This window comes from Cebus imitator, unplaced genomic scaffold (assembly GCF_001604975.1).
Source record: "Cebus imitator isolate Cc_AM_T3 unplaced genomic scaffold, Cebus_imitator-1.0 Scaffold88, whole genome shotgun sequence".
In the NCBI taxonomy this organism is placed as follows: domain Eukaryota; kingdom Metazoa; phylum Chordata; class Mammalia; order Primates; family Cebidae; genus Cebus; species Cebus imitator.
This window is the reverse complement of record NW_016107403.1, coordinates 6,641,457-6,655,224: the sequence shown is the minus strand read 5'-3', so window position 1 is coordinate 6,655,224 and position 13,768 is coordinate 6,641,457. Positions and strand designations below refer to the sequence as shown.

The following is a 13,768-nucleotide window of genomic DNA, read 5'->3' as shown; positions in this document are numbered from 1 at the left end:
CTGGGACTACAGGTGTTCACTACCATGGCTGGCTTATTTTTTTGTAGAGACAGTATTTTGCCATGTTGCCCACATTGGTCTCAAACTCCTAGGCTCAAGTGATCCACCCACTTCAGCCTCCCAAAGTACTGGGATAATTTTCTACTTAAAGATTCATCATAAAATATAGCTAATTAATTTAAACAAGAAATATCTAATTCATTTTCTTGTTAATATGCATTTTTCAAAATAAATTGATTGCTAAGAAGGAAATAACTTTTTAATGGATTTTTTGTGGGTTCCCAGAATCTGTACAAAATAATTCTACCCATAAATGAAGGCTCTAGTTAAGCTCCATGTCTTGTGCTCATTTCAGCGAACATATACTAAAATTAGAACAATACAGAGATTAGCATGGCCCTTGTGCAATGATGATGCACAAATTTGTGTTCATATAAAATGTATATAAAATTTAAATTTAAAAATATAAAAGAAAAATTTTTTAAACTCATTTCTTTCCTGAATGCTCCAGATTTCTCTAGCCCACAATTCCCTCCCCTTTCATAGAGCTTTTATGCAGCTTTTTGTCTACTCCACTTGTTTTAATACTATGTGGATATTTGACTATGGATCTTGACCATTGATAATTTACTGGAAGAGATGAGTAGCAAGTAAACTGATTAAATCTTCCATGACTCTGTGGAAAGAATATAGGTTAGCTCTCAAATGTCATCAAGTCTAAAAGTAATTTTTAAATGGTTATTGCATTTTGCCCAACATTATATTTGATAACAGCAGGAATTGCCTATATAGAGTAAACTTCTTAGCATGTCTCCTTCCCAAGAGAAAGGGAGCTCTGATTCTTAATGGCCATTGCCATTTACCCAGCCAGAATACCTCCAACATACAAATACAGACTTGTCAAGGTGATGTAAAAGTAGTCAGAATCAAAGTGGAGTCACACATTCCCTCAGACAGGGGTTAGAGGCAGAAGGGATTGTGGCAGACGGGAGGCAGGACCAGATTGCAGCTTCAACTCGGATGGACAGAGCAGTGTGTGGAGGCTCACATGGTGAATTTTTGCTCCAGAACAACTGCGGGAATAAATCAGGAAACCCAAGAGGACTCACCTACCCCCCTGAAGGAAGAAGATTGCTCCTGCAGGACCCAGGAGACATCCCAAATACTGTGCTAGTATCCACAGCTATTGGGACCCACAGATGTTTCATACCATAAGACTCTGTCCGGACAACCCCCAGTACCAGTCTGGAGCTTGGTAAACTCGCTGGGTGACTAGATCCAGAACAGAGATAACAGTCACTACAGCTCAGCTCTCAGGAAGCCACATCCGTAGGAAAAGGGTGAGAGTATTACCTCAAGGGGACACCTTGTGGGACAAAAGAATCTGAACAACAGCCTTCAGCCCTAGATCTTCCCTCTGATAGAGCTACCCAAATGAGAGGGAATCAGAAAACTAACTCTGGTAATATGACAAAACAAGATTCTTTAACACCCCCCAAAAGTCACACTATCTCACCAGAAATTGATCCAAACCAAGAAGAAATCCCCAACTTACCTGCAAAGGAATTCAGGTGGTTAGTTATTTATTAAGCTAATCAGGGAGGCACCAGAGAAAGGTGAAGCCCAATGTAAGAAAATCAAAAAAATGATACAATAAGTGAAGGGAGAAATATTCAATGAAATAAATAGAATAAATTAAAAAATATAAATAGAATAAATTAAAAAAACAATCAAAACTTCAGGAAACAATGGACACACTTACAGAAATATAAAATGCTCTAGAAAGTCTCAGCAATAGAATCAAACAAGTAGAAGAAACAAACTCAGAGCTTGAAGAAAAGGTCATCAAATTAACCCAATCCAACAAAGGCAAAAAAGAATAAGAAAATGTGAACAAAGCCTCCAAGAAGTCTGGGATTATGTTAAACAACCAAACCTAAGAATAATCTGTGTTCCTGAAGAAGAAGACAATTCTAAAAGCTTGTAACATATTTGGGGGAATAATAAAGAAAAACTTCCCCAGCCTTGCTGGAGACTTAGATCTGCAAATACAAGAAGCACAAAGAACACCTGGGAAATTCATCACAAAAAGATCATCGTCTAGGCGCACTGTCGTCAGATTATCTAAAGTTAATAGGATCTAATTAGTTAATCTAATAAGGAGAGAATCTTAAGAGCTGTCAGACAAAAGCACCAGGTAACCTATAAAGGAAAACCTATCATATTAACAACAGATTTCTCAGCAGAATCCCTGCAATCTAGAAGAGATTGGGACCCTATCTTCAACCTTCTCAAACGAAACAATTATCAGCTAAGAATTTTGTATCCAGCAAAACTAAGCTTCATATATGAAGAAAAGATTCAGTTTTTTTTCTGAAAACAAGTGCTGAGATAATTCATCACTACCAAGCCACCACTACAAGAACTGTTAAAAGGAGCTCTAAATCTTGAAACAAATTTTGGAAACACATCAAAATAGAACCTCTTTAAAGCATAAATTTCACAGGACCTATAAAACAAAAATACAATTGAAAAAACAAAAACCAAGGTATACAGGTAACAAATAGCATGATGAATGGAATGGTACCTCACATCTCAATATTAACATTGAATATAAATGACCTAAATGCTTCACTTAAAAGATACAGAATTGCAGAATGGATAAGAATTCGCCAACCATCTTCTGCCTTCAAGAGACTTATTTAACACAGAAGGACTCACATAAACTTAAGGTAAAGGGGTTAAAAAAAAGACATTTCATGCAAATGGACACCAAAAGAAGCAGGAGTAACTATTCTTACCTCAGACAAAACAAACTTTAAAGCAACAATGGTTAAGAAAGACAAAGAGGGACATTACGTAATGATAAAAGGCTTTGTCCAACAGGAAAATATTACAGTCCTAAACATATATGCACCTAACACTGGAGCTCCCAAATTTACAAAACTATTACTAATAGGCCTAAGAAATGAGACAGTAACACAATAATAGTGGGGGACTTCAATACTCCACTGACAGCATTAGACCGGTCATCAAGATAGAAGAAAGTCAACAAATAAATAATACATTTCAACTATATCCTGGAACAAATGGACTTAACAGATATATACAGAACATTCCATCCAACAACTGCAGACTATACATTCTATTCAACAGTTCATGAAACTTCCTCCAAGATTGACCATATGATAGGCCACAAAATGAGCCTCAATAAATTTAAGAAAATCGAAATTATATCAAGCACTCTCTCAGACCACAGCAGAATAAAATTGGAAATAAACTCTAAAAGGAACCTTCAAAATCATGCAAATATAATGGAATTAAATAACCTGCTCCTGAAAGAGCACTGGGTGAAAAATGAAATCAAGATGGAAATTTTCAGATTCTTCAAACTGAATGGCAATAGTGACACAACCTATCAAAACTTCTGGAATACAGCAAAGGTAGTGCTGAGAGGAAAGCTCACAGCCCCAAATGCCTATGTTAAAAAGTCTGAAAGAGCACAAACAGACAATCTAAAGTCACACATCAAGGAACTAGAAAAACAAGAACAAACCAAACCAAAACCCAGCAGAAGAAAGGAAATAACCAAGATCAGAGCAGAACTAAATGAAACTGAAACAAACAAACAAGAAAATACAAAAGATAAATGAAAAAAAATCTAGTTCTTTGAAAAGATAAATAAAATTGATAGACCATTTGCAAGACTAACCAAGAAGAGGAGAGGAAAATCCAAATATGCTCAATTAGAAATTAAACAGGAGACATTACAACTGATACCACTGAAATACAAAAGATCATTCAAGGCTACTATGAACACCTTTATACACATAAACTAGAAAACCTAAAAGAAATGGATATTTTCCTGGAAAGATACAACCCTCCTAGTTCAAATCAGGAAGACTTAGACACCCTGAACAGACCAATACGTGCAGTGAGATTGAAATGGTAATTTTAAAATTATCAACAACAACAAAAAAAGTTCAGGACCAGACAGATACACAGCAGAATTCTACCAGACATTCCAAGAATTGGTACCAATCCTATTGACACTATTCTACAAAATAGAGAAAGAGGGAACCCTCCCTAAATCATTCTAGGAAGCCAGTGTCACCCTAATACCAAAACCAGGAAAGGATATAACCAAAAGAGACAACTACAGACCAATATCCCTGATGAACATAGATGCTAAAATCCTTAAAATACTAGCTAACTGAATCCAACAACATATCAAAAAGATAATCCACCATGATCAAGTGAGTTTCATACAAGGGATGCAGAGATATTTTAACTTACACAAGTCAATAAATGTAATACACCACATAAACAGAATAAAAACAAAAATCAAATGATTATCTCAATAGAATTCATCCTTTTATGATTAAAACTCTCAGCAAAATCGGCATACAAAGTACATACTTCATTGTAATAATAGCTGCCTATGACAAACCTATAGCCAACATAATGGGGAACTGTTGAAAGCATTTCCTCTGAGAACTGGAATAAGACAAGGATGCCCACTCTCACCACTCCTCTTCAACATAGTACTGGAAGTCCTACCCAGAGCAATCAGACAAGAGAAGATAGTAAAGGGCAGTCAAATCAGTAAAGAGGAAGTCAAATCATCACTGTTTGCTGATGATATAATTGTTTACCCAGAAAACCCTAAAGACTCCTCCAGAAAGCTCCTAGAACCAATAAAAAGAATTCAGCAAAGTTTCCAGATACCAGATTAATGCATGCAAATCAGTAGCTCTTCTATACACCAATAGCAACCAAGCTGAGAATCAAATCAAGAACACAACCCCTTTTACAACGGCTGCAATAAATAAATAAATAAATAAATACTTAGGAATGTACATAATCAAGGAGGTGAAAGACCTCTACAAGAAAAACTACAAGACACTGCTAAAAGAAATCATAGCTGACACAAACAAATGGAAATATATCCCATGCTCAGGGATGGGTAGAATCAATATTGTCAAAATGACAATACTGCCAGAACAATCTAGAAATTCAATGCAATTCCCATTAAAGTACCACCATCATTCTTCACAGAATTAGAAAAAAAAAATCCTAAAGTCCATGTGGAACTAAAAAAGAGCCTGCATAGCCAAAGCAAGACAAAAAGAACAAATCTGGAGCTATCACATTACCTGATTTCAACCTATACATAAGGCCATAGTCACTAAAATGCATGGTACTTGCATAAAAATAGGTGAATAGACCAATAGAACAGAATAGAGAACCCAGAAATAAACCCAGATACTTACAGCCAACTGATCTTTGACAAAGCAAACAAGAACATAAAGTTGGGAAAGGACACCCTTTTCAACAAATGGTGCTGGGATAATTGGCTAGCCACATGTAGGAGAATGAAACTGGATCCTCATCTCTCACCTTATATAAAAATAAACTCAAGAAGGATTAGAGAGGACAGACACGGTGGCTCATGACTGTAATCCTAGCACTTTGGGAGGCTGAGGCAGGTGGATCACTTGAGGCTAGGAGTTTGAGACCAGCCTGGTCAACATGGCGAAACGCTGTCTCTACTAAAAATAAAAAAAGTTAGTCAGGCATGGTGGTGGGTGCCTGTAATCCCAGCGAGTCCAGAGACTGAGGCAGGAGAATCACTTGAACCTGGTAAGCGAAGGCTGCAGTGGCGCCCAGAGGGCGCCACTGCAGCCTGGGCAACAAGGGAGAAACTCCATTTCAAAAAAAAAAAAAAGATCAAGAATTTAAATATAAGACCTTAAACTGTAAAAATTCTGGAAGATAATAGCATTGGAAAAATCCTTCTAGACATTGGATTACGCAAGGATTTCATGACAAAAAACCCAAAACCAAATGCAATAAAAACAAAGATAAATAGCTAGGACTTAATTCTAAAGAGCTTTTGCATGGCAAAAGGAACAGCCAGCAGAGTAAACAGACAACCCAGTTGGGAGAAAATCTTCACAATCTACACATCTGACAAAGGACTAATATCCAGAATCTACAACAAACTCAAATCAGCAAGAAAAAAACAAACAATCCCTTCAAAAAGTGGGCTAAGCAGTTAGAATGGCAATCATTAAAAAGTCAGGAAACAACAGATGCTGGAGAGGATGTGAAGAAATAGGAATGCTTTTACACTGTTGGTGGAAATGTAAATTAGTTCAACCATTGTGGAAGACAGTGTGGCGATTCCTCAAGTATCTAGAACTAGAAATACCATTTGGCCCAGCAATCCCGTTACTGGGTATATACCCAAAGGATTATAAATCATTCTACCATAAAGACACATACATACGTATGTTTATTGCAGCACTGTTCACAATAACAAAAACTTGGAACCAACCCAATGCCCATCAGTGATAGACTGTATAAAGAAAATGTGGCACATATACATCATGCAATACTATGCAACCATAAAAAAGGATGAATTCATGTCTTTGGCAGGGACATGGATGAAACTGGAAACCATCATTCTCAGCAAACTAACACAAGAACAGAAAAACAAATACTGCATGTTCTCACTCATTAGTGGGAGTTGAACAATGAGAACACATGGACAAAGGGAGAGGAACATCACACACCAGGGCCTTTTGGGGGGTGGAGTAGGAGGAATAGCATTAGGAGAAATACCTAATGTAAATGATGGTATCCAGCAAACCACCATGGCACATGTATATCTATGTAACAAACCTGTACATTCTGCACATGTACCCCACAACTGGAAGTATAATTTTAAAAATACATATATGTATATAGCCCAAAATGAAAGTGTTTGATGTTTGGGGAAAAAAGTGGGCTAAGGACAGACAGTTCTCAAAAGAAGATATACAAATGGCCAAAAAACATATGAAAAAATGTTCAACCTCACTAATGAGCAGGAAAATGCAAATCAAAACCATAATGGGATACCGCCTTACTCCTGCAAGAATGGCCATAATCAAAAAATAGTAAATGTTGGAGGGGATGCAGTGAACAGGGAACACTTCCTCACTGCTGGTGGGAATGTAAACTAGTACAACCACTATGAAAAACAGTGTGGAGATTCCTTAAAGAACTAGAAGTAGAACTACCATTTGATCCAGCAATCCCACTACTGGGTTATCTACCCAGAGGAAAAGAAGTTATTATTTTAAAAAAAAAAAAGACCCTTGCACACAGATGTTTATAGCAGCACAATTCCCAATTGCAAAGACATGGAACCAACTCAAATGCCCATCAATCAATGAGCGGATAAAGAAACTGTGGTGTATATACATGATGGAATACTGCTCAGCCATAAAAAGAAATGAATTAATGGCATTCACAACCTGGATAAGATTGGAGACTATTAGGTGAAGTAACTCAGGAATGGAAAACCAAATATCGTATGTTCTCACTCATAAGTGGGAGCTAAGCTATGAGGATGCAAAGGCATAAGAATGACACAATGGACTTTAGGGACTCAGGGGTAAAGGGTGGGAAGGGGGTGAGGAATAAAAGACTACAAATAGGGTGCAGTGTATACTGCTCAGGTAATGGATGCACCAAAATCTCACAAATCACCACTAAAGAACATACTCATATAACCAAACACCAAATGTCCCCCAATAACCCATGGAAATAAAAAACAATTTAAGTGGATTCACCAATATTAAGAGAACCCTGACAGATAGGTTCATTTTCTTGTAGAGAGCCTCTGTTTATTATATAGATTGACAGGGATATAGCCCAAAGGACAAGCTGCTTAATACTTCAATGTTCTTTGCTCTAATTCCATGCTATCACAGGGACAAAAAGGGAGTGATCTTTTTCTTCCCCATCATAAGGGTCCCAGCTGATACCCCTATAACAAAAGACCAGGTTAACATAAGAAAAGTATGACAGATTTGTTAACATTAATAAGCACAGGAGCCATTTAAAAAAAAGAAAAAAGAAAACTAAAAGAAGGATCAGATGGTTGACACTAAATACCTTCTTTATTGGGGAGAGGGTAGTAGGGGTACGGTAAATGGAACCACAGGCCAGACAATGGTTTGTAAATGACTTCCTTTGGAATTTGAATGCACCAGAGAGGGAGTCATTCTTCTGTGAAGAAGTCCTTCCATGTGTGATTACATTCCTCTGTCTTCTGTTCTGGTACAGAAAATGAGATTTAAGGGAGAGGATGGAAGGCAATGGTGTTCTCTCTGGTGGACCCATTCTTAAGGTGGATAAGAGATATCAGAGTAAAGTCTCTTCCAGCACCTGCTGACCTTCAGTGAACTTCAATTTAAAATAATCAACATGGGAGGCCAAGGCAGATGGATCGTTTGAGGTCAGGAGTTCAAGACCAGCCTGGCTAACATGGTGAAACTCTGTCTCCACTAAAAGTTACAAAACTTAGCTGGGTGGTAGTGATGGGTGCCTGTAATCCCAGGTACTCAGGAGGGTGAGGTAGGAGAATTGCCTGAGCCAGGAGGCAGAGGTTGTGGGGAGCCAAGATTGTGCCATTGTACTCCAGTCTGCGTAACAGAGTGAGACCCTGTCTCATAAATAAATAAATTATAAATAAACATACCAACTTTCCATATTTGAGAGTAAAATTCCCTGGGGCTCCTTCACTAGGAAACAACCTCTGGATGTGTAACTTGGACTCCTGGATGAATGCTTCCCCCTCAGTGCTGAGAGGCAGGAACAAGAGTTAGAGGTTGCCTGTACTCCCATGACTGCAGCCTTCTAACTCATCCAGATGCACCTTCTTTATCTCTGGTGCACCTCTGGATTCAGTCTCATTTCATACTTGAAAAATAGACACAGCCCTTGCCAAATTCAAGGAGACTGACTTGAAGAATGCTCCAGGTTGGTATAGTTCAAGCACCCTTTGACAAAAAGAGTCAAACTCTATAAAATATTTGAAGAGATTTATTCTGAGCCAATATGAGTGACCAATACGAGGAGATCCTGAGGAGATGTGCCCAAAGTGGTTGGGCCATAACTTGCTTTTATACATTTTAGGGAGACATAGGACATTAACCCACACATGTAGAATGTATATTGGTTCAGTCTGGAAAGGTGGGACAACTGACAGCAGGGGCTTCCAGGTCATAGGAAGATTCAAAGATTTTCTGATTGACAATTGGTTGAAAGAGTTAAGTTACTGTCTAAAGACTTAGAAAGGAATGTCTGGGATAAGGCAACAAGTAGTAGAAAGCAAGGTTTTCTCATGCTGGTGAAGCCTCCAGGTAGCCGGCTTTAGAAAGAATAGATTATAAATGTTTCTGATCAGACTTAAAGAGTATGTTCTCTCAGTAAGAGTAATTCCAAAAGGGTATAATGAGGCACGTCTGAGCTCCCCTTCTCATCATGGCCTGGACCAGTTTTTCAGGTTAATTTTGGAATGCCCTTTGCCAAAAGGATGGGTCCATTCAGAAGGATGGGGGTCTTAGATTTTGTTTGTTTGTTTATATACCTATTGTGGCATACAGATTGGATAGTGTCCTGATCTTTGCCTTGTTATTGCATCCTCTTGCTGCTGCTCCCACTCTAACTCTGAACTCCAGCGCACAACACCCAGCGAGAGACACACATAAATCCAGAGATTCCTAGCTCCAACTGTGGTACCAGGTGCATTTCAACAGGTCTGGTCTGACGGTGAGCAAAGCCCAGGCAGGGCAGACTGAGGTGGGGAGGGGTGCTGCTTCACCCAGAAAGTGCATCTGACCAGTGAGTCAGAGGTTCCTCCCACTCTGGCACTCCAGTCCAGATACAGCGCTTCCCCCAAGGCCTCAGCAATACACCAAACGGGGATCTTTGCCAGTCAAGCACCAGGAATTACAAGCACAAAGTTGAATAATAATCCAGGACGGTGTCCCCGATTAGCGCACAGAACTAAACAGACGTATAAGCCCAAAAGCCAGCCAGGAGAGCCCTACCCCATGACCAGAGAGAGAGGAAGCTGAAAGGGGGAGACAGCTGGGTACAGCTGGGCAGGTCCCTACCCTCCCTCACAAACCCCAGAGGACTGAAGCTCTGATTCTAACGGGTTGCACAGCCAGTGCCACAGTCTGAGCTGAACCCTGAATGAGCCAGCATAGTGGAGGAAGGAAACAACCCACCATTAGAGAGGTGGGACTGGGCTACATGTTTTAACAAAATACACAGGAAGCCTATGTAGCAATGGGACTGTGTTCTTGACCACCCAGCAGTGCCACTAGGTCAGTGGAAGAGGCACGCTTAAACCCCTAGCATAAACAAAAAAGACATAGGAAGCTTACCTAGCAACCTGAAAGAGTCCCTAGAAACCAGTAGCACCTTGACAGGTAGACAAGCGACCTCATCAAGCAGCTCCTTGAGACCACAGCCAGGTAAATCCACAAAGATGAGGAAAAAAACAGCACAAAAAAGATGCAACATCAAAGATCAGACGCCTCTTCTCCTTCAAGGGATCACAACTCCTCAACAACACGGGAACACAACATGACCAAGAAAGAGCACAATGAATTGACAGAAAGAGGCTTCAGAAGGTAGATAATAGCAAACTTTTCTGAGCTAAAGGAATATGTTCTAACTCAATGCAAAGAAACCAAAAACCTTGAAAAAAGGTTAGACGAAATGCTAACTAGAATAACAAGCTTAGATAAGAACATAAATTACTTGATGGAGTTGAAAAACACAGCATGAGAACTACGTGAAACAAACACAAGTTTTAATAGCCAAATCTATCAAGCAGAAGAAGGATATCAGAGATTGAAGATCAACTCAATGAAATAAAAAGAGAAGGCAAGACAAGAGAAAAAAGAGTGAAAAGAAATGAACAAAGCCTCCAAGAAATACAGGATTATGTGAAAAGACCTAATCTACACCTGAATATAATGAGGAGAATGAATCCAAGCTTGAAAACACGCTTCAGGATATTATCCAGGAGAACTTCCCAAGCCTAGCAAGCCAGTCCAACATTCAAATTCAAGAAATACAGAGAACTCCACAAAGATATTCCTCAAAAAGAGCAACCCCAACGCACATAATCGTCAGATTCACCAGGGTTGAAATGAAGGAAAAAATGCTAAGGGCAGCCAGAGAGAAAGGTCAGATCACCCACAGAGGGAAGCCAATCAGACTCACAGCAGATCTCTCAGCAGGAACCCTACAAGCCAGAAGAGAGTGGGAGCCAATATTTAACATCCTTAAAAAAAAGAACTTTCAACCCAGAATCTCATATCCAGTCAAACTAAGCTTCGTAAGTGAAGGAGAAATAAAATTCTTTACAGACCAGCAATTACTGAGAGATTTTGTCACCACCAGACCTGCGCTACAAGACCTCCTGAAAGAAACACTAAGCACGGAAGGGAACAAGTACCAGTCACTGCAAAAGCAAACCAGTTGGCAAAGACCAAAAATGCAATGAAGAAAATGAGTCAACTAATGGGAAAGAAAACCAGCCAGTAACAAAATGGCAGGATCAAATTCACACATAACAATATTAACATTGAATGTAAACAGCCTAAATGACCCAATCAAAAGACACAGACTGGCAAACTGGATAAAAAGTCAAGACCCATCAGTGTGCTGTATCCAGGAAACCCATCTCACATACAAAGACACACATAGACTCAAAATAAAGGGATGGAAGAAGATTTACTAAGAAAATGGAGAACAAAAAAATGCAGGGGTTGCAATCCTAATCTCTGACAAAATGGACTTCAAACCAACAAAGATCAAAAGAGACAAAGAAGGATATTACATAATGGTAAAAGGATCAATCCAACAAGAAGAGCTAAATATCCTAAATATATAAGCACCCAACACAGGAACACCCAGATACATAAAGCAAGTTCTTAATGACCTGAAACGAGATTTAGACTCCCACACAACAATAGTGGGAGACTTCAGCACTTCACTGTCAATATTAGACAGATCAACGAGACAGAAAAATAACAAGGACATCCAGGACTTGAATGCAGAGCTGGACCAAGTGGACATAATAGACATATACAGAACACTCCACCCTAAATCCACAGAATATACATTTCTCAACACCACATTGCACTTACTCTAAAATTGACCACATCATTGGAAGTAAATCACTCCTCACCAAATGCAAAAGAATGGTAATCATAACAAACAGTCTATCAGACCACAGTGCAATCAGACTAGAACTCAGGATTAAGAAACACACTCAAACCCACACAACCACTTGGAAACTGAACAACTTGCTTCTGAGTGTCGACTGGATAAACAATGAAATGAAGACAGAAATAAAGATGTTCTTTGAAACCAATCAGAATGAAGACACAACTTACCAGAATCTATGGGACACCTTTAAAGCAGTGTCAAAAGGGAAATTTATAGCAATAAATGCCCACATGAGAAACAAGGAAATATCTAAAATTGACACCCTATCAAGAGCTAGAGGAGGCAGTTCAAAAAAACTGAAAAGCTAGCAGAAGGCATGAAATAACTAAGATCAGAGCAGAACTGAAGGAGATAGAGACACAAAAAAAAACCTTCAAAAAATCAATAAATCCAGGAAGTGGTTTTTGAAAAGATCAACAAAATAGACCACTAGCCAGACTTATAAAAAAGAAAAGAGAGAAGAATCAAATAGATGCCAATAAAAAAAGATAAAGGGGACATCACCACTGATCCCACAGAAATACAAACTACCGTCAGAGATTACTACAAACAGCTCTATGCACATAAACCAGTAAACCAGGAAGAAATGGTTAAATTCCTGGACATTTGTACTCTACCAAGACTAAACCAGGAGGAAGTTGAAACCCTGAATAGACCAATAACAAGGGCTGCAGTTTAGGTAGCAATCAATAGCCTACCAACCAAAAAAAGTCCAGGTCCAGATGGGTTCACAGACAAATTCTACCAGATGTACAAAGAGGAGCTGGTTTCATTCCTTCTGAAACTGTATCAAACAACACAGAAGGAGGGAACCCTCCCTAACTCATTTTATGAGACCAACATCATCCTGATACCAAAACCAGGCAGACACTCAACTGAAAAAGAAAACTTCGGGCCAATATCCACAATGAACACCGACGCAAAAATCTTCAATAAAATATTGGCAAACTGATTGCAACAGCACATCAAAAAGCTTATCCATCACGATCAAGTAGACTTCATCCTGGAGATGCAAGGCTGGTTCAACATACACAAATCCATAAATGTAATCCATCACATAAACAGAACCAAAGACAAAAACTACATGATTATCTCAATAGATGCAGAGAAGGCCTTCAACAAAATTCAACAGCCCTTCATGCTAAAAAACTCTCAATCAACTAGGTATTTATCTTAAAATGATAAATGCCATTTATGACAAACCTACAGCCAATATCATACTGAATGGGTAAAAGCTGGAAGCATTCCCTTTGAAATCAGGTACTAGACAAGGATGCCCTCTCTCACCACTCCTATTCAATATAGTATTGGAAGTTCTAGCCAGAGCAATCAGGCAAGAAAAAGAAATAAAGGGAATCCAATTAGGAAAGGAAGAAGTCAAATTAACTCTATTTGCAGACAACATGATTGTATATCTAGAAGACCCCATCATCTCAGCCCAAAATCTTCTCAGACTGATAAGCAACTTCAGCAAAGTCTCAGGATACAAAATCAATGTGCAGAAATCACAAGCATTCCTATACACCAATAACAGACAAACAGAGAGCCAAATCAAGAGGGACCTCCCATTCACAATTGCTACAAAGAGAATAAAATACCTAGGAATACAACTAACAAAGGATGTAAAGGACCTCTTCAAGGAGAACTACAAACCATTGCTCAATGAAATAAGAGAGGACAC

General features: G+C 38.8%; 1 non-coding gene across 1 annotated transcript; it reads left to right on the top strand.

The window, feature by feature from the left end:
• The first annotated feature begins 344 nt into the window (after positions 1 to 344).
• On the top strand, positions 345 to 446 carry LOC119472191. Its single transcript, XR_005201304.1, has one exon. It is a non-coding gene; the product is annotated as a U6 spliceosomal RNA (small nuclear RNA).
• Positions 447 to 13,768: the final 13,322 nt, after the last annotated feature.